This window comes from Schistocerca serialis, chromosome 3 (assembly GCF_023864345.2).
Source record: "Schistocerca serialis cubense isolate TAMUIC-IGC-003099 chromosome 3, iqSchSeri2.2, whole genome shotgun sequence".
NCBI lineage: Eukaryota > Metazoa > Arthropoda > Insecta > Orthoptera > Acrididae > Schistocerca > Schistocerca serialis.
In genome coordinates this window covers 645,770,325-645,793,977 of record NC_064640.1, presented here as the reverse complement: position 1 = coordinate 645,793,977, position 23,653 = coordinate 645,770,325, and positions in this window count along the sequence as shown.

Sequence of the window (23,653 nt, the reverse complement as noted above, 5' to 3'; positions counted from 1 at the left end):
ATTCACAAAGTTAATTTGATGAAGAACCAGAAAATGACAGAAAAATGTAGCAGACACTCACATATAATAACGAAACATACAGGAATATGCTAATAAGCAGAAGAAATACATGCTGTCATAGAATCTAAGTTTGCTTCAGGGAACTGCTTCTTAAATGGTAGTGACACAATAAGCAATTATTGTGCCAGATGTTATACCACAGCCAAAATATTTTACTTCAAAGTGCACATATGAAAGTTAGATTGTACAGTATAGTGTGAGATTCTTTCCATAGTACTCAGTGTTTCTGCATTTGGTAAAGTTTAGTTAAACAAAGTTCCTAGTTTATTCAGAATTCAAAAATTAAGAGTGGAGAGAACTGCTTTATTTTGAAGTGTATAGTTCGCATTGAAATTCCAGTTGTAGCATAAGTCTAGTACATTAATTTCTGTGAAATGTATTGGTATGACATGCTAATAACAAGTGGATACATTCACATAATTGTTGTTTCGTTTTTAGCATTTACAGTGAAGACTGCACTATATTTTAGACGTACATTTTTAAATTACACCGTACTTTCAGTAATACCCGAACTCAATTCCACTAACTGTTATGAATTGTGGCCTCTAAGTTCTGCTACAACTGTACGGTATTGAGAGTTGCTTTTTTGGGTCTGTTACTTTGTTTCATAGAGTAAACATTCTGCATAGTCAACGAGTAACTTTCCCACTATTAAGTGTGTATTACTGTTTTTTTCACCAACTTCCTATTCTCACGGATTGCTCATTAATACCATATCCTCTGTTTCATAGCCACGTGAAGCAGGTCCCTCAAATATAAACAAAATTCACATTCATTACTGCAAAGGAAAAATCTTCCAACACCTTAAAGGCTCAGAATGATGTAGTAGAATGACTAAATGTAGGTTTACATTATTATGTCTAATTATTTATGATAACAAGAAGCTGGATTTGGTCTGTATCATGGTACATCATAGAATTTGCATAACTGAGTAATGAAGTTGACAAACAACTTGCACAGTTAGCAATTCTATAAACACCACTGTATCAGTGCACCTAATGAATGTAGTTGCATAATACAAGGGGGGTTTGAAAAGTCAGAGCAAACACGAGAGATGGCTCCACCGACGCGGATCGAGGTCATGTTTACTTAGTAGTTTGTGTTTGGCATTCGTTTGAATCAAGGAAGTCGAGTGATTGTCAAAAAAATGGACGAAAAAGAATTTCATGTAGTGATTAAACATTACCTTATAACAGGCAAAACGCAGACTAAAGAGAAGCTTGATAAACATTATTGTGACTCTGCACCTTCGATTAGAACAGTTTATAAGTGGTTTCAAAATTTTCGGAGTGGCCATATGGGCACAAGTGATGCTGAACTTTCTCGACGCCCTGTGGAGATTACAACTCCAGAAATCATTGTTAAATTCCATGATATGGTGTTGGATGACAGAAGAGTTAAGGTGCGTGAGATTGTTAGTGCTGTAGGCATCTCGAATGAACGGGTACATAATATTTTGCATAAACATTTGGACATGAGAAAGCTATCTGCTAGATGGGTTCTGTGATTGCTCACGCTTTATCAAAAATGGATTCGTGTGAAGTGTTGCAAGGATGGTTTGCAGCTGTTCAGGAAGAACCCGCAGGACTTTAAGCGTCGTTTTGTCACTGTGTACGAAACATGGATATAATACTATGCTCCTGAGACCAAACAACAATCTAAACAATGAGTTACCAAGGGAGAATCTGCACCAAAAAAGGCGAAGACCATGCCTTCGGCCAGAAAGGTTATGGCGACTGTCTTTTGGGATTCGCAAGGGATAATCCTCATCGACTATCTGGAAAAGGGTAAAACTTTTAAAGGTGAATATTATTCTTCGTTATTGGACCGTTTAAAAACGAAGCTGCAAGAAAAACGCCGGCGATTGAACCGCAAAAATTTCCTTTTCCATGATGACAATGCACCAGCACGCACCTCAGCAGTTGTGGTCGCAAAATTGATGGAAATAGGATTCCAACTCGTTTCACATCCCCCCTATTCTCGAGACTTGGCTCCCTCAGACTGCTATTTGTTCCCCAATTTGAAGAAATGGCTGGTGGGCAAAGATTTTATTGAAACGAGGAGGTGATTGCAGCAACAAATAGGTATTTTGCAGACTTGGACAATTCCTATTATTCGGAAGGAACCAACAAATTAGAACAGCACTGGACGAAGTGTATAAGTCTAAAAGGAGACTACGTCAAAAATAAAAAAGGTTTACTACAAACACGCAAGTAGTTTTTATTTTTGCATGGATTTTTCAAACGCCCCTCGTATACCTGTTATCTACATATTTGTAGTAATATTATGTGGAGTGGAACTACGCTCACACAGCAAAGTGTAAGATACAGATATGTAGTACAAATCAGAAAGACATGTACATTCAAAACCTACTCTGTGGTAGTAACAAGTCACTGAGATAACAAGTTTTTTCAAGAGGAAATAATCAACCACTATCAGTACAAGATCACTGACTATCCTTTCTATGTAAAAATGCAGTAGAACAGTGTTAAATGAAAAATCGATTTCGCAAGATCCTGTCTGTCATCATTCTCCACTGCTGTTACCATTTATCACTTAAAACTTGTCACTATCTTATTTATTGTGTACAACACGCCTACTATCAAATGCCTGACCCCTTCTCATCAGTATATTCTATCACCTTGTGCCAATAAGTGGACCATAATCCAAAGAAGATGTGAGCCTCAACAGCTGCTTCAAAACCAACAGAAGCTACAGAAGTGGAAATACAGGCTGCACTCTCGAAGAAGGCACCACTACCACATGTAGAAAAGAAGAAAGTAGCCACAATAAGAACAGAATCTACATTGTCTCCTGCTGAAGTGGTAGCAAGTGCTTCAAAACAGTGTGGTCACAGACAGGGTGTTTCAGAAGTGATGGTCAGTATTCAGGGATATAACAGGAATGATCATTCAAAACAAAAAGTCCAGTAAACATGGGATCTAAAATGTATACCTTACGAGTATGCAGAATTCTTGATCTTCGATACTGTGAAACAAATCTCTTCTACTGCAAGCTCTTTGCTTTCAATATTTTGGGAAGTGGTAGTATGGATCAAAAAAAAGAAAAGAATGTCCAGTAAACACGTGCTCGAAAACGCATACCTTAAAAGTTATGAGCACTTGTTCATTAGAAGAGTTGTGTTTCAAAAGAGCGAAGATGAACAAGTGCTCACGGCTCTTAAGTTATGCATTTTAGGGCAGATGTTTACTGGGTTTTTTTCTTGTTTTAGCCTTACTACCACTTCCCAAAATATGGAAAGCAAAGAGCTTGCAGTAGAAGAGATTTGTTTCACATATTGATGATCAAGATTTGCTCATAGCTCCTAAAGTATGCGTTTTAGACCCCATGTTTACTTGACTTTTATGTTTGGAATGATTATAGGTGTCGTATTTTTGAATATTGAGCATCACTTCCGAAACACTCTGTATATCCTGCAGAAGGTCATGTAAAGCACACTGTTACCTGTGTCTGAAGCAGATAAAAAAACGCCGCAGAGAAGTGAAGATCTTTTATGGGCTATATCAAGGAAGTCCAGTCGCAATGTAACACCGGTGTTACAAACAATTCTGTGTTCCTCCAAATTGCCCCATAACACACTAAATCTTCCTCCTAATAACTGCTCTGTCTATTTTTACACTTAAATATCAAATCCCTAAAACATAACACTGATTAACTTGGTATTCTTTTGAAACATACTAGAAATGATATTATGCTTAAATGAAAATTGACTAAAAGGAGATGACATAAAATTGTACGTTACACCACGTTTTCTTCTAATTACAAGTTACTATAGACCGTATGAAGACTACGGGGTTCCTCCATATATATAAGTAATGATTTAGACCTGAAATGTACTGTTCTGGATGTTAACGACTTATGTATTAAACGCGTTTTTCAGACAACTGTTATGCTTTTACCAACAGCAAGGCCTGTAACTGTTTCTGTACATCACTCCCCTGAAAGTGATGCAGAGGAATTTACTATACTTAGAAAAGCTTATTGTCTGTGTGCAGTAATATACTAAATAAAATACACAAATTTTTGGAGACTGAAACACTGTTGTAAGAAGAAATACAGCAAAAAATATTAACCTAGCAAATATGTTAGGATCATATAATCTTTTCTTTACAAATGAAAGTCCTACAAGGCTTCAATCCTGGCTTCATAACTTCATAACAAATGTACACAAAAAGCGAATTTGAACTAGGAATGTTTAAACTTGATCACCAATCAGACCATAAACGTATATGGGTGATATTAATTACTGAGAAATTTAATGTAGGCCAAGAACAATTTCAGTACTGGGGTGGTAGATTATCAACTAATAAGGATATTAACACCTACAGGAAGTTGACATTCGCCTTCTTTATTTCCTCATTGATTGTGCTTTGTGTCAACGTACTGCATTGCTATAATGGCTCAAAACTGGGGGAGGAAGATCAACACTGACTACTTTGAATCATGTAGCCAACAGGTGCACATTTGCGTTATATAGTTCTTTACTTGCACTGTTCACAACCTCCCAATATACACAGTTAATATGGCCAGTGCACTATTGTTTAACTTTTGATAAGCCTCATTAATAGTTTGCAGGCATACGTCATCATACTGCAGCAATAGTTTCCCACTGGACATCTATGAGCAGTAAAAACCTAACACACAGTTCACAGTTCTTGCAGAATACTACAATACATATTGAACAGACACTGTTATTGTTTTAACACATGGCCTAATTGTATTACACTTATTTCACAGCTAAGTTGATGCATTGTTGTTGTTCTAATCAACGCAGGTTTCTTGTCTGCACTGACTGTCTCGAGTCCAAAAATCAGAACCTTATATATGTTCACAATAATAGGCACTGAAAGTACACATTATTCGATGCTTAATTTACAGATATTACAGTTAAAACATACCTCCTATAATTAACTGAAAACATGGAAAAATTCTTTCTTTTTAACAGTTTCTTCTACCATGAGAGTTAAGGTGAATTACTTGTTTAAATCATGAAATTAACACATATAGTAATGCAAACAATACTTTTGACAAAACTTGTAATTACTTTGTAATTAATTAGGGGCTGGCTTTGCTAACATCTTTTCGAATAAAGTGAAATAAATACTTTAAGAATACTATGAGTTGTTCCTCCAAATGTTTATATTCAGTATAGAATTTATACTTGTTTATAAGTCAACAACAGAATTTAAATTACAAAACAATTACTGATTTCACTCTATAATGGAAGATACTAACAAGGAATAATCAAATTAAATTAGACGATCAATTACATACATAAAACTAAGCACAAAATTGTACCAGGTGTTATATTCTTTAAAACTAAGGGCCGACATTTCTCTTTTATGAAAATGCAGATCATACTTACATATGTTAATGGTAATCAGTCAGACATGAAAAAATGAATTTTATGTGCAGCTGATCCCGGCGGAGGTCCGAGTCCTCCCTCGGGCATGGGTGTGTGTGTTTGTCCTTAGGATAATTTAGGTTAAGTAGTGTGTAAGCTTAGGGACTGATGACCTTAGCAGTTGAGTCCCGTAAGATTATACACACATTTGAACATTTGAACAATGAATTTTAAGGAGCCAGGTGACAAAACAAGAGGGGAAGTAAAAATATCCCCGCTTGCTTTGCCACAGGAGGAGCTAAAACTAGTAGTCTGGAACACTGTTGTATGTTCTTCCAACAATTAAAGTAAGACTTCAACAGATTCATTAATATTATCTCTGAAACTTTTAATATCTGTTGTCCAAAGATCAAAATACAATATATTAATAAATTCAGAAGACCCAAGCACCTGACATGAAACAAATGGTTTATGCCTGCCTTCCAGAAACTAAGGCTCTTCATAATTATTTGCTATGGGAAAGTAAAAAACACTAATGTGGACAAAACTACTTATAACAATCTCAAAGCACATAATAGACCACAAATTAGAATAGCCAAATCTAGGGCAAATGAACATTACATTGAAAACTCAAATAGTAAATGTAAGGCAGGATGGAGGATTATAAAAGCAGAGTGCAGTACAGACATAAATCGTAAAGAAACCACAAGGCCTGTCAATATCACAGCAGATGAATTTAATCAATTTTTTGTTAAGGCAGCAAACCCCACTATCACCCAAACCTCTGGTCATGTTTCCAATTCAACGTATGCTCATAATCTAGACCCCATTTCAGGGAATTAGTTTCTTCAAAACTGTGCAAACACTGTGCCAACTTTCAAATGTACACAAATACAAGTATGTGATGTGGTTAAATCAGTAACACAATTAGGAAAGTCAAAATCTGAGGACATTTATTCCTATCAAATTTTGTGACTAAAAAAATAATGTATCTTATATCAGACCTACTTTTACACTAAGCAATTGGATGTATGCTAGTGGCCATTTTCCAGAGTGTCTAAAAAGAACAGTTGGCACCCCTATTCATAAAAATAGTAACAAGTTATGCACAACTCATTATCGTCCAGTTTCACTTGTAGTTATTCCCTCAGAAATAATAGAATACTGTGTGTAATAGGATATTTGCAGGCATTTATTTGAAAACAATATTCTGACTCAATCTTAATATCATTTAAGGTCCAAATTATCAACAGTGAAAGCGCTTAAAGACATTGTTCCTTTTATACAAAAATAATTTGAATCAAAGTTATCTATTGAAGCCATTCTAATAGGTCTAAGCAAGGAATTTGATTCGGTGAACCACACAATACCACAGGTGAAACTTGGGTGTTATTGGGTCAGAGACTTAGAACGCTCACTCCTGTCTCAGTGATGGAAACAAATTGCAGTTTACAATAACCAAAAGTCCCAATAATTTGATGCAACTCAAGGCAACCCACAGGGTTCCATGCTTGGCGCATTGATGTTTATAACATTTGTGAATGATCTTCCCACTAACAAACCCTGTAAATATGTACTTTATGCTGATGATACAACATTCATTAGCTCTGGGAAAGACATAACAAATTGAAACTGAGAACCAAAGAGTACCTTAACCAGTTCAAAACATGTTTCAAAGCCATTGAGCTATCCATCAACTATGAAAACACAGCGAACATCATTTGCACTTTATCAAGCAGTGAAACTGTGTGCTCAACTGTTAAGCTACTTGATATATTCCTTAATTCCAAATTAGCCTAAGTCAAACACACAGTCCACGTATGGAGAAAGCTCTCACATGTTACCTTTTTACCGACTATACTGCAGACATGTGTAACAACACCTCTGTTACTTAATTCCTACTATTTCTTCTTTCACTGCCATCTGCAATATGGTATCCTTTTCAGTGGTCAAAGAAAGGCTGTCAGTACTATTTCTGAGTTACAAATACTAAAACCACCTGCAGACCACTTTTTAAATACTTAAAAGTATTGACAGTCCCATCACTTTTTATATGCTATTGCCTCCTAAAGACTAAAGGAAATTTAAATAACTACATATTAATGGAAATTGTACACCAATATAGAACTAGGCAAATGAAACCGATAGATATGTCCATAGCTAGAATAAGAAAACACAGTCTAGTTATGGATACCTGGGCATAAAATTATTTAATACTTTACCTTTACAGGTGAAACATATTTCATTTAATGATTCTAAAACAAAATTTGAAAAATGGTCGAAAGAAAAGGCTTCCTACAATATTTCAGAATTCCAAAACTGTTCTAAGGATGACCTGAGATATTAAATTATTTCTAACTGTAAAATATTTTGTATGTACCTAATTATGTCAATAGTTTATTTGATACTTTTGTATATTATTTCTGTGTACTGCAAAATTAGGAAAATGGTCTCTGGTGTTTATTTTATGTGCCTTGTTTTATTATCAGTATGTGTACTGTAACTATGTCAACAAAACGGATTTGCACAATATATGTAATTTCCCTATGACTACACTGATTGCATAAAAATGCTCGAAGATGGATCAAAACAAATATAAAAATATAAATATACCACCCACCTCCAAAGAAAAACAGCAAAGAATTCTTAACTCCTTCTCACATAAGCCTTCATCTTTACTCTGAAATATTCTTTCTCACCATTTTGAGAAATACAAACTCTTTTGAAAATATGAAACATGGATACTTAGCATCCTGTAAATGTCATTGTACCACAGTTTGCCATTACTTTTCATACTTGTAACTCGAGTAGACCAGTCACCTCTTCTGAACAAAAATAAATTTCACTGTATAGACTAATACAGAGAACTCATTGTTAATGTAATTTATCATACATGTGAGCAGAACCACAGTTATTTTCTTTCAGAATTTATTGTTTGAATAGCATCGTAGTGAAGTCAAGACTGATCCTACTAGAAGGAGAAATGTGAGTATGCAAAAAAAAAAAAAAAAAAAAAAAAAAAAACACCACACTTTTGGATGCAGAAGTGGTACTTCTTTGAATCAAAACTCAAAGCAAAAACACCAGTATAATCATTTCAATAAATTCCAAGTTTCGAACAGCAAAAAAGTTAAAATTATTGGCAGCTTAGCTCTAGTAATTAACTTTAGTTATAATTATTGTGTGTAGATCCCTTTTCCCAGGCAGAATTTGAAAACATCTTAAGCCATCGGTCAAATCCCAACCCTATTCCAATGCATGTGGAATTTGTTACTCACACCCCAACCTACATGGCCCAGTTGTTACCCACAACAATAGTACTATAGAAAATTATTTAAAAATAGTACAAGATGAAAAAATTTGTGCTTGCAACACCTAAATAACTAAACCAAATATAATAAATGTGTTAAAAACAAATGCTAAACTAATATCTTAGTCATTATTTGAAAACAAAGGTGTAGCCAAAAGATTTGTAAAGCCAAAAATTCATTTCTCCCACCCCCATGCTCTGTTCATGGGAAAATCAATATCAATTTATTTAACAATTTTTTGGGGGGAGGGGAGGCAACACACTTGCATCTCGCTGGATGCACTGACCTCCTTAATGATGTCATGTAGGGCTTCCCATGAGAGGCAACTGGCCACTGTGACTGACTGCTTGAAGCTTCTTCCCTGCACCACACAGCAAATAACAACCACCTAAGCCAAATAATACTTGCAAAAAAAAGTTATATATCAGAAATCTTACTCATCAAACCTCCTTATGTATAATAACAGTGTGGCAAAGCAAGCTAGGATCATTTTACTTCCTGTCTTGTTCTGCCATTTGCCTCAAAAAATTGTTCAAATGGCTCTGAGCACTATGCGACTTAACTTCTGACGTCATCAGTCGCCTAGAACTTAGAACTAATTAAACCTAACTAACCTAAGGACATCACACACATCCATGCCCGAGGCAGGATTCGAACCTGCGACTGTAGCGGTCGCTCAGCTCCAGACTGTAGCGCCTAGAACCACACAGCCACTCCGGCCGGCCATTTGCCTCCTTAAACTTCATTTTTGAATTCATTACGATTCACAGACATGAACATAATCTGCATTTTCATAAAAGAGAAAGGTTGGCCCTCAGTTTGAAAGAATATAACACCAGATCTAATTTTGTGCTTAGTTTTATGTATGTAATTGATTTTCTAATTTATTTCGATTATGCCTAGTTAGTATCTTTCATTTTAGGGTGAAATCAGTAATTGTTTCGTAAATTCTATTGTTGACTTACAGACAAATATAAATCTTAAAGTATCTACTTGGGTCTATTCAAAAACATGTTAGCAAAGCCAGCACTTAATTAATTAAAAAGTAATTAACAGTTTCGTCAAAAGTATTGTCTGCATAATGATATTTGTTAATTTCATCATTTAAACAAATGATTTGGCATAACCCTTGTAGTAGAAGAAACTGTTAAAAGAAACGAACTTTTGAAGCATTCTGTTAATGAAATGAGTTAAGTTTTAATTGTAATTTTTGTAACGTAAACATCAAACTATGTGAAGTTTCAGTGCCTAGTATTGTTAGGATATATAAGGGCCTGATGTTTGGTCCCAAGACAGTCAGTTCATGGCTGAATTTCAGACGAGAAACCTGTGTTAATTTGAAAAAAACAATGTTTCAACTTAATTGTGAAATACATGTTACACAGTTAGGCTGTGTGTTAAAACAATGACAGTGCCTGTTCCATATGTACCTGATTATTCCAATAGAACTGTGGATTATGCGGATATATTTTGACTGCTCATAGATATTCAACAGTAAACTATTGTAGTAGTATGTGGATGTTAACCTGAAAACTATTAATGAGGCTTATTGAAAGTTAATCAATAGTTCACTGGCCATATTAAGTATGTATATTGGGGGGAGGGGGGGGGGGGGTTGTGAAAAGTGAAAGTAAACAACTGTGAAACACAAATGTGCTTCTGTCAGCTACATTATTTACAATAGACAGTACTACACTTCCATCCCCTATTCTTCTAGCCAGTACGTTGACACCTAGGACAACAAATGAAGAAACAAAAGAGGGTGAACGTCATCACAATGGCTGTGACTGTATCCTGCAAAGCATAAGGAGAGTGTCATCATCACACAAGCAACTGTCCATAGAACCGTTTATTAACAGTAGTTGGCAAGACAAAAGTTATGACAAGCAGTTGCAATGAGTATGGCATTCACTCTTTGTAACATAGACATCCCTAGGAATGCTGTTTTATGTGACTTTTGTTGTTACAAACAATTTCTGAGCCAATTTTTGGCCTAATATCACTTTCTTGAATGTTTATCTATGTCCCACATTGGAAAATGAAAATCAAAACCATCAATTGAGAGAAAAAAGAGAACCAATATTGGGCTCAACAATCATTCTCAACAGATTTTTCCACCTCACAAGACACAGATATGCAAGTTTTAAATATACAATGCAAGGACTGAATGAATTCCCCTATAAGCAGAAACATGAAGACACAAGGATTAAACAGAAGAAACTGATGCTTAAAAATATTAAAAATCAGTCTCAACAGAGAAACCAAATTGAAAAGAAATTGAAATCTGTCATAAAACACATACAATTTGACTGAAGGATCACGCTACATAAAAATCTTACAGCCTGAGGCACTGACCTGCCTGCTGGGGTTATTATTTAGGGTTTGTCTTGTGAGATAACTGGCTGATGCACTGCCAAGTCAGTTTTTGATTGTATATTGATTTCTCAAATGGGGTTTCACAGTTGAATACACAAAACAACACCATAAAACCCACTGAACAAGAAAACTCAATAGCTAACTGAACAATCATCTTCAACAGATTTAAGCATCCCATAATTGACAGATAGGCAAGTTTTAGTGTAGAGTACAGTAGAGACTGAACGCATTCCCAATGAACAGAACTTCATGACATAAAACCTCTATAATATCAAACTGACACAAAAAATATTGCAAATCATTCACAGTAGACAAATCAAACTATAAAGATCAAAAAACAGACACAAGACACTTTCAGTCTGCTTGAAGCATTACACCACATTAATAATCCTATACCAGCAAAGTGAAACAAAAATACTAGTGCACATGACAAGTAAATAAATTGCAATAAATCAGTCAAAAGTAAATGTTAACTATTATCTCATCCATTACTTGAAAGCAAACATTGTAGCTAAAAGTAATCCAAACCACAACATCCGTTTCCTGCCGTGTTCAACTCCTAATGAGGAAATTTATAGAAATTTATTTCATATTGTGTTTCTTTTGTGTGTGTCTTGTAATGAAATTTTTAGGCTACACTCTCACAGTTATTATTTTCTCTGCTCCAAATTTAATCTGTAATAAATTTGACTGATGCACTGACCTGTGTAATGATGTTGTCATGTAGGGAATGCTATGTTAGGTAATTGGGTTCTACACTGCCTAAGTCCTATAACAACTGAAATTGTATCCTAGACAGTATTAAGTGTGTACAATCATCACATAACCATCTGTCTACAGAACTGCTTATTAATGTTAACTGGCAACATGAAGAAATTGACAAGCATTGGTAATGAGTATGGATTATGTTCTGTGCCATATACCCATCCCCAGGAAGGCTGTTGTCTTGCAAATCATTTTATGACTGTGTACAAAATATTTCTATGTCAATTTTTTTTCTGATATGATCAGTTCACAAAACAAGCAGAGACCATCACTGGGCAGAACATCCATTTCAATAGATTTAACCAGCCCACAACACACAATTAGGCAAGTTTTATATATGCAGTGTAGAGAATGAAGACATTCCCAGTAAACAGAAACATCGGGACACAAGGATTCAGTAAAATCAAACTGATGTACAAAAATACTAAAACTGTGTCAAAGTAGGTGAACCAAACTATGAAGAAAACAAAAAGTGGCCTAAGAGACATAAATCTGACTGAAGCATCACAGCAAATTAGAAATCTTATAGCAGCAAATTGAAGTTACAAAATTAGTACACATGACAAATAAATAAATCGCAGAAATGTAATAAATGTCTCAAAAATAAATGTTGGACTAATTTCTAATCCATTATTTGAAAACAAAAACAGTATGCAAGATGTCTGTCAACCTAAACATACCTTTCTCACACCGCCAAGTCAATTGTTCAGGGAAAAATTGATAGAAATTAATTTCATACTGTGTTTCCTTTGTATGTACCTAATAATGTAATTTTTAGGATATGCTCTTGCATTTAGTACTGTCTCTGCTCATATTATAATCTGTAATCGATTTGTCTGATACACTGACCTGTTTACTGACTTAATGGCGTACATCCTGCCATCTTCAGTAATGTGCAGCTGTACTGCCTCTTCGCTTGATGCCCCCTCCCTGCAAAATTTAGAAAATATCTTCAGTCTAAGACAAAAGTTCTTAGAGAAAAATGTTAGATATTAGAAACCTATTAGTCATCATACTTCCTAATGTTCTACAACAACTGCAATTGTATCCTAGAAGGCATTAGGTGTGTGTCATCGTCACACAACCAGCCTTACACAGAACTGTTTATCAGTGATAACTAGCAAAACAGAAGTATGACCTTGACTTCTCAAGAGTCCAAATTTTACTCTGTGCCATATAGCCATCCCTAGGAACGTTTATGGTACACAAATCATGTTGTTACAGTGTAAAAACATATTCTGTGACAGTTTTCATTATGATATCACAATCTCAAACATTTACCTCCATCACACAATGCAAAACAAAAATCAACATCATCATATCACAGAACAAACAGAAAAAAACACCAAGTTGAACAATCATTCTCAATAGATTTAACCATCCTACAACACACAATTAGGCAAATTTTATATGTAGTTCAGAGACTGAAGGCATCTCCCATGAACAGAAATATCAAAAAACAAAGATTCAACATATACAGATGCATAACAACTTTACAAATCAGACACAGTAGACAAACAAAGCTATAAAGAATGAGAGGTAGTCACAAGATCCATACATTTTGTCTGAGGCACCACCCAATACTAATAATTTTAAACAAGCAATGTGAAATGTAAATATTAGTGCACATCATAAATAAATAAATTAATGAAATGTAGTAAATGTGTCAAAAATTATGATAGACTAGTATCTCATTCATTATTTGAAAACTAACTTTTATCCAAAAATCAGCAAACCAAAACATCTCTTTCTGCCACCCCCCCATTCAGTTGTTCAGGAGAAAATTGATGAAAATTTATTTCATAGTGTGTTTCTTTGACTCTGTCTTAAAGGAAAGTATTTAAGCTACACTCTTCAAGTTACTACTTCCTCTGCTATCAATTTTATCTGTAATCAAAGTTCCTGATGCACTGACCTTTTCTCTGATGTTATTACATCAGGCTCGCCATGAGAGATAACTGGCTCCTTTAACGCCTGTTCACTTGAATCCCCTTCTCTGCAGTATTCAGAAAATATCACACACTTGAGATACACAACTCTTTCAAAAGGAAGTTAGGTATCAGAAAACTATAAGTTGTCAAATTTCTTAATACCTATAACAATTGTAATTGTACCCTAGAGAGCATTATGTGTGTGTCATCATCACACAACCAGCTGTCCCCAGAACTGCTTGTGAATGGCAGCTGTCAAGATGTAGGATATTATAGGCACTTGTAATGATTATGGATTTTGCTCTGTGATATTTGCACTTCCACAGGCAGACTGTGGTTATGCAACACATGCTGTTATGGTGTACAAACTTTTTTAGTGCCAGTTACTGTTCTGCTATCAGACTCTAAAATGTATATCTGCATCTCACAATGAGAAACATGAATCAGCATCACCATTCCACAGTACAAACAGAAACAAACAATGGGCTGAACAATCATCCTCAATAGATTTAACCATCCTACAACACACAATCCGGCAATTTAAACACATGTTCTGTAGAGACTGAAAATATTTCCTACAAAAAGAAATATCAACACACAAGGATTAAACATGAGCTGATGCATAAAAATATTCCAAAGGAGATACTGTAGACAAACCATACTGTAAATAAATAAAAAGTCATAATACACCTCCAATTTGATTAATGCACCACTCTAAAATCATAATCTTACAGCAGCAACATGAAACATACCTCTCTGAGGAACACCACCTTGATGAAGCACTGTCCATGCTGGTGTTGAGGCTTGCATATCCACATCAAGCTGAGGGCTATGCTGAAGGTAGAGGACCTACTGCCGGAAAGGCCTCAGCCAATGGATCAGACTAAGAGTGTCCTACAATGTCCCATCTTCCCTATCCACTCCTAGTCCTACACAATTTCGTTTCCCAACCCCAGGTGTGATGCGATTTGTGCTGAGGAATACGTGGCACATGGGAAGATGTGTCGCAAATGCAGCCTCAGTGATACTGGGCAACCTCCCTGAGTAAGTAGCCTTACACCACTGCGGGGAATTCATGGTGTGGACCGTGTAAATCCCCAAATCTCTTGGGACCAATATGGACCCAATTAAAGAAAATAAATAAAAACCAACTGAGGGGAAAACTGAGACCTCAGACACCCAAACATTGGGGTCAGGATTGATGGAAGGCATTCCCACTACCAAATCAGGGTCTAGACGTGAGCCAGAAGTAGGAACTGTAACCGAGATGTTGGACCAGGTCAAGATTAGAGTCTTGTCTGCGGCCCAGAGGAGGAAACTACTCAGGGAACAGAGGAAAAAGGAAGGGAAACAATGGCTTCCTAAAGACAAGTGGAGGGACTGAAAGGGACTTGAACCTAAGACCCCCAAGAAAAAACTGTCTCAGGTTGAAGGGGTATGCAGACCCCCACAATGTCGAAGACAGGCAGCAAGAGGATAAGGGAGGAATGTAAGTCTCCTTCCTCCCTGGATAAGCGAGCGCACAAAAGGCAAGAAATACGGAAACAGACCTATAGTACCGCAGTCTCGGTTTTTAAGATGGCAGTTATCCAGGAAGGCTATCCACTGCTGGCCATCACCTTGCAGCAGGAGGAATCTGTACAGATGGCCCTCTTTGAAAAGATTGGGGAGGGGGGGACACACGCTAATCCAGGACCTACCATCAGGAGGGTCTATCTAGATCATGGTGCCCTCATTTTTGTCTGTGAAGAGGTGCACACGGTGGAATTGCTTAAGAGCAATGTGCCCATGATATCCCCATGGGAAGATGCAAAGCTGCTGGTCACGACAGCAGCGGAACTCTTAAGACCGCAAAGGTATTAACATGGTTACCAAAGGTCCTTAAGGATGTCTCTCCTAAGACTCTGTTCGAGAAAATAGTGGCTCAGAACCCAAAAGTCTCGACAGAAGACTGGAGAGTGATCAACCAGAAGGTTTTACCGGAAGGCGATGCGAGAGCAGGACCTTATATAGTTTTTAGGGTTCTTGCAGGTTACCAACAGGGTCCTCAAAGACTTCAAACGCAATGATGCCAGCAAGACAGAAACTGGAGGTGCTGCAGATTAATCCGCAGCACAGTAAAGGGGCCTCTGCTCCCTGAGCTGCTGCCTGGGGAGACAGGAAGTGGACGTGGCCCTGACACAAGAACCCTACTTATATAAAGGGGGCGTATTGGGCCTCGGTTGCACTGGAGGTAAGCTGATTTGTGCTAGAAATCTAAGAAATGCCAGAACATGCATCTATATAAGTAATCAAATTTCTTTCATGAAAATGATGGATTTCTGCTCCAGGAAGCTAATGACCATTAAAATGCAACAATGTGAGGAAGGTATCATGAGAGAAATTATTTTGGCCTCAACTTACCTTCCTTACAAAGACAGCTCTCCTCCTCCTTTGGAGGTTAGGAGATTGGTAGAGGCTTGCCATCGGCAAGGTGATCAACTGCTGGTGGGATGCGACTCCAGTGCCCACAACCTAGTGTGGGGCAGCAGGACACCAACAGTAGAGGTGAGTACCTTCCTGAATTTCTTTTAGCTAACAACATGGAGGTCCTGAATAGGGGCAATGAACCTACATTCAGGAATAGCAGAAGGGAGGAAGTAATTGACATAACTTTTGATTCCATGATCGTGGGCAGCTATGTCAAACAACGGCATGTGGTGTTAGAGCCATCCTCATCAGACCACATGTATATTAAATTCAAGGTTGAAATGGGAATCAGACAGGCCATGACCTATAGGAATCCCAGGAAAACAGACTGGGAGGGACCTTGACTTAGGCTTATCAGAAATTAAAACCTTGATAAGGAACCCAGTAGAGTTTGAGGAAGTAGTAGAGGTTGTTACCTCTGCCGTAGTTACCTCATATCATGACAACTCCACAATCACCAAGAAGTGCACAAATAATAACTTGGAAATTCAAAGAAAACAGATATGAAGACTGTTTAACATTGCAAGACATAAAGGAGATTGGGCTAAATATCATGAGGCCCTTGTCAATTACAATCCTGCAATCAGGCAAGCAAGGAAGACATCCTGGAAGGCATTCTGTGAGGAAGTGGAGAGCATGGCTGCTCATGCCAGACTTCACAGAATCCTCACTAGAGTACCAATCAATCCAGGAGGTTTGTTGTGGAAGGAGGATGGGGAATATACAAAGACAGCACATGAGATGCTGGAACTGTTCCTCAAAACTCACTTTCCTCAATACGCTCTGCCAGACAACACAGACTAGAATGTGATCCCGGAGAGACAATGGTTCTCAGGCACTTGAAGAGAGGACTGGGAATAGACCAAGGAATGTGTGGATTTTAATAAAATCCAATGGGCAGTGGGAACATTCCAACGGTTCAAGTCACCTGGCCCAGATGGAATTTTTCCAGTTCACCTGCAACAGGCAGGAGAGAATCTCATAAGAGTCCTATGCAGGTTATTCAGAGTTAGCCTAGCAGTAGGAATCATTCCCAATGCTTGGAGGGCAGTGAAGGTTGTCTTCATTCCAAAGCCAGGGAGAATTTATCATACCAAGGGCAAGGATATGAGACCAATGTCTGTCCCCCTTCATTCTCAAAACATTGTAAAAACTGGTTAATGTATAAGTTGGAGAGAGGAGGCTAATTAGGGGCCCCTCTGTATTCAAACCAACATGCACATCAACCAGGTAAATCATGTGAGACAGCTCTCCACCAACTCGTTGGGAGGGTGGAGAAAGCACTTCACTTCCAAGAAATAGCCCTCTGCATCTTCCTGGATATTGAGGGGGCCTTCAATAACACAACCTTTGATTCCATGGTAAGGGCAGCAGAGGTGTATGACATAGGGACCACTATATGTAGGTGGACTAGGGCCATACTTAGTGGAAGGAAGGTAGAGGCTACCATGATGAATGAAAAGATGGGAACTAACACCACAAGATGCTGCCCACTAGGAGGAGTTCTGTGCCCTTTATTGTGGAATCTAGTGGTGAACGAACTCACTGAGGAACTAAATTCCAGAAAATGCTTCTGCCAAGGATATGCAGATGACCTTGTCATAGTAATACTTTGCAAATTTACTGATACCGTTAGAAATATGGCACAAGGAGGATTGGACATTGTGCAAAGTTGGTGAATTAAACAGGATCTGGGGGTTAATCCTAAGAAGAATGTTGTGGTGCCATTTACGAAGAGACATATCCAACACTCAAGTTGGAATCTAAAGCTCTTCAATGAAACTCTACCTGTGAATGGGATAGTGAAATATCTAGGGGTAACCTTAGATGAGAAACTAATGTGGAACCCTCACATTAAGAGTATCTGCTCCAAGACAAAATGTACTCTAGTGAGTACCAGAAGGGCTTGTGATAAAAACTGGGGCCTAAGACACAAACGTATGCACTCGATATACACCACAGTGGTTAGACCTAGGATTTCCTACAGGACTGTAGTGTGGTGGAAGAAGGTAGAACAGCGGGTTGCAGTTAAGGAGCTTGCTAAGGTGCAGAGACTGGCTTGCTTAGCAATAACAGGCGAAATTAGCACCACACCAACTGCTGAGATGGAAGCCATACTGGACATGCCTCCACTACACCTTCGGATTAAGATGGAGGCAGCAGCTGGGGCATACAGACTTACAACTGGCAAAAACTGGATCTCATCAGGATAACCATGATTAACAAACTAACATAGTGAGTGCGGTAAACAGAGCAATGGGTGGGGAAATGCCTGCTGACTATATAATAACTCCCAACTGCTTTAACAAGCCTTACAGTATAATAATTGGAAGCAGGGAGCAGTGGGTAAAAACAGTTTGACACAATATGGGGGACATTGTTTGGTTCACCAGTGGGTCGAAATCAGGCCAAGGTGTTGGGGTAGAGGTGTATTGGGTTCAGCCAAGACTGGAGGGCATCATCTCTCTAGGAAAACTGGCCTACATATTCCAATCTGAAATTACTGCAATCAAGGCATGTGTGGAGGAGAATATGCATAGGTGCTACAATGACCGTAGCATCTACATCTATTCAGACAGCCAGGCAGCCCTGAAATCACTGGCAGCTCCTTCAACAAGATCTAAGATTGTCGCAGAATGCCACAAGGCTCTGGTGGAGCTAGGGGGAAGCAATAGGGTAAACCTAAAGTGGGTCCCTGGCCACTCAGGGATCTGTGGCAATGAACAAGCCAACAGATTGACCAGAATTGGAGCAATGACTATATTTATTGGACTGGAACCTGTCCTGACAATCACCAAGGCTATGATAAAACTATAACTATGGAACTGGCACAGGAAACTGCATGTAGAATATTGGACCAAGGTCCATTAACAAAAACATGGTAAGATAATGATGCCCAAGCCATGTTTTAAAAGAAGCTCTGTAATACTGGGATTGAACAGGAAAGAGATCAAATTCATGACTGGACTGATGACCAGCCATGGGAGTTTCAAAAAACACCTACACACAATGGGTAAAATGGAAGAAGGCCCTTAATGTAGGATCTGTGATGAGGGTAGGAAACTGCATCACAAATAATCTTTTAATGCATGGCATTGGGCAGCAAAAGATACAGAATATGTGATCTGGCTAGTATATATAGGGCGCCGAGAGGAACAGCACAGCATTCGTAAGATACCACCTGAAGATGGCAGCATGTATGTCGGCCGAAATATGGTGGAGAAATTACGACTCAACCTGGTCAGATACCCGAGAACTGCTCAAAAAGATACAGAATCTTTGGGACAACTAGACCTGAAGAAATTTTGTCTAACAAAAATCTGGTAAAGGGACTCATTGCACTATTTAAGGGCATTGGTTGGCTTTGATAGGTATACAGGGAGCAATACCACACTACAAACTTAGTTTCTGTGTGGGGAGTGGCAGATTATACCTATGCTACTTTAGCTTCCCTGCCAAAATAAATCAATGTGAAACATAAATATTAGTGCACACGACAAATCAATAAATAATAAATGCAATGTAATAAATGGGTCAAAAATAAATGTTGAAATAATATCACATTCATTACTTGAAGACAAAGCTTTTAGCCTAAAATCTGAAACCAAAAAAACATCCCTTTTCCCACCCATATTCAAATCTTCAGGGGAAAATTGTCAGAAATTTATTTCATAGTGGGTTTCATTTTCATTTGTTTTACAACAAAATTTTTCAGGCTGCACTTTTGCAGTTAATTTAATCTGTAATCAGTTTGCCTGATGCACTGACCTGTTTTGTGGTGGCTCGCTGTGAGACGTTACTGGCTGGAGCACTGTTTGTCTGCATGGAGCCCCTTCCCTGCAGTATTTAGAAAACAACAATGACTTAGCTATGAGAAACTTTACAAATCAGACACAGTAGACAAACAAGGCTATAAAGAATGAAAGGTAGTCAAAAGACATATACATTTTGTCTGAGGCACCACACCACAGTAACAATCTTACACCAGCAATGTGAAATGTAAATATTAGTGCACATCATAAATAAATAAATTAATGACATGTAATAAATGTGTCAAAAATTATGAGGGACTAAGATCTCAATCATTATTTGAAAACAAACTTTTAGCCAAAACTCAGTAAACCAAAACATCTCTTTCTGCCACACCCCATTCAACTGTTCAGGAGAAAATGGGCGGAAGTTTATTTCGTAGTGCGTTTCTATGCATCTGTCTTAAAGGAAAATATTTAAGCTACACTCTTGAAGTTACTACTTCCTCTGCTACCAATTTTATCTGTAATCAAAGTTCCTGATGCCCTGACCTGTTCTCTGATGTTATTACATCAGGCTCGCCATGAGAGATAACTGGGTCCTGCAACGCCTCTCACCTTGAATCACCTTCTCTGCAGTATTCAGAAAATAGCATACACTTCAGACACACAACTCTTCCAAAAAGAAGTTAGGTATCAGAAAACTGTAAGTCAGCAAATTTCTTAAGTCCTATAACAATTATAATTGTATCCCAGAGAGCATTGTGTGTACGTCATCATCACACAACCAGCTGTCCACAGAACTGCTTGTGAATGACAACTGTCAAGATGTAGGATATGATAGGCACTTGTAATGATTATGGATTTTGCTCTGTGATATTTGCACTTCCACAGGCAGACTGTGGTTATGCAACACGTGCTGTTACAGTGTACAAGCATTTTTCAGTGCCAGTTACTGTCCTGATATCACACTCTAATATGTATATCTGCATCTCACAACGAGAAACATGAATCAGCATCACCATTCCACAGAGAAAAAAAAATGGGCTGAACAATCATCCTCAATAGATTTAACCATCCAACAACACACAATCAGTCAAGTTAAAAAAAAATTCTGTAGAGACTGAAGATGTATCCCATAAACAGAAATATCAAGACACAAGGATTCAATATAAACTGATGCATAAAAATATTCCATAGGAGATACAGTCGGCAAAACGAACTGTAAAAAAAGGAAAAGTCACAATACACCTCCAATTTGATTAATGCATCTCTCTAAAATAGTAATCTTACATCCGAAATGTGAAACATAAATATTAGTGCACATGCCAAATTAATAAATAATAACTGCAATGTAATAAATGGGTCAAAAATATATGTTGAAATAATATCACATTCATTACTTGAATACAAAGCGTTTAGCCTAAAATCTGTATCCCAAAACATCCCTTCTCCCACCCACATTCATTTCTTCAGGGGAAAAATGACAGAAATTTATTTCATAGTGTGTTTCATTTGTATTTGTTTTATAACAAAATTTTTTAGGCTGCACTCTTGCAGTTAGTAATTCCTGTGTTCCCAATTTAATCTGTAATTAGTTTGCCTGATGCACTTACCTCTTTTGTGCTGTTATTACACACGGCTCGCTTTGAGACGTTACCGGCTCAAGCACTGCCTGTCCACATGGAGCCCCTTCCCTGCGGTATTCAGAAAACATCAACCACTGGTGACACACAATTCTTAGAAAAACAAAGTTAGATATGAAAAACATTACAAATCAGACACATCAGACAGTCACAAGAGACATACATTTTGTCTGATGCACTATACCACAGTAATAATCTCAAACCAGCAATATGAAATGTAAATATTAGTGCACATCATAAATAAATAAATAAATAAAATGTAATAAATGTGTCAAAAATTACGATGGACTAGTATCTCATTCATTATTTGAAAACAAACTTTTAGCCAAAACTCAGTAAACCAAAACACATCTTTCTGCCACCTCCCATTCAACTCTTCAGGAGAAAATGGACAGAAGTTTATTTCATAGTGCGTTTCTTTGCATCAGTCTTAAAGGAAAGTATTTGAGGGACACTCTTGAAGTTACTACTTCCTATGCTTAAAATTTTATCTGCAATCAAAGTTCATGATGCACTGACCTGTTCTCTGATGTTATTACATCGGGCTTGCCATGAGAGGTAACTGGCTCTTGCAATGCCTGTCCACCGGAAGTCCCTTCTCTGCAGTATTCAGAAAATAGCACACACTTGAGACACACAACTCTTTCAGAAAGAAGTTAGCTATCGAAAAACATAAGTCGGCAAATTTCTTAAGTCATATAACAATTACAGTTGTATCCTACAGAGCATTATGTGTGTGTCATCATCACACAACCAGCTATCCACAGAACTGTTTGTGAATGACAATTGTCAGGATCAAGGATATGATAGGCACTTGTAATGATTATGGATTTCACTCTGTGATATATACCCTTCCACAGGCAGACTGTGGTTATGCAACACATGCTGTTATGGTATACAAACTTTTTTCAGTGCCAGTTACTGTTCTGATATCACACTCTGAGATGTATATCTGTGTCTCAAAATGAAGAACGTGAATCAACATCATTTCACAGTATAAACAGAACAAAATAATGTGTTGAACAATCATTCTCAATAGATTTAACCATCCTACAACACACAATAAGGCAAGTTAAAAACCTTTTCTATAGACTGAAGATATTTCCCATAAACAGAAATATCAACACACAAGGATTCAACATAAACTGATGCATAAAAATATTCCACAGGAGATACAGCAGACAAAACAAACTGTAAAGTCATAAAACACCTCCAATTTGATTATTGCATCACTCTAAAATAATAATCCTACAGCAGCAATGTGAAACATAAATATTAGTTCACATGCCAAATCAAAAAACAATAAATGCAATTTAATAAATGGGTCAAAACTAAATGTTGAAATAATATCACATTCATTACTTGAATACAAAGGTTTTAGCCTAAAATCTGTAACCCAAAACATCCCTACTCCTACCCACATTCAAATCTTCAGAGGAAAATTGACAGAAATTTATTTCATAGTGTGTTTCATTTGTAATTGTTTTATAAGAAAATTTTTATGCTGCACTCTTGCAGCTAGTAACTCCTGTGCTCCTAATTTACTCTGTAATCAGTTTGCCTGATGCACTGACCTGTTTTGTGGTGTTATTACACATGGCTCGCTGTGAGACGTTATTGGCTGGAGCACTGCCGGTCCGCATGGAGCCCCTTCCCTGCAGTATTCAGAAAACATCAACCACTTGAGATGCACAGTTCTTGGAAAAACAAAGCTAGATATGAGAAATCTATTAGTCATCAATCTTCCTGAGTCCTATGGTGACTGTTATTGTTTCCTAGAGACAATTGTGTGTGTGTCATCATCACACAACAATCTGTGCACAGGACTGTTTGTTAATGATAAATCTCAAGACAAAAAGTAAGCAGGCACTTGTAATGAGTATGGATTTTGCTCCGTTCCCTATGCACGTCCTCAAGAAGATGGTTGTTATGCAACTCATGTCTTTATCATTATTTCTGTGACAGTTTCTTTCTAATATCA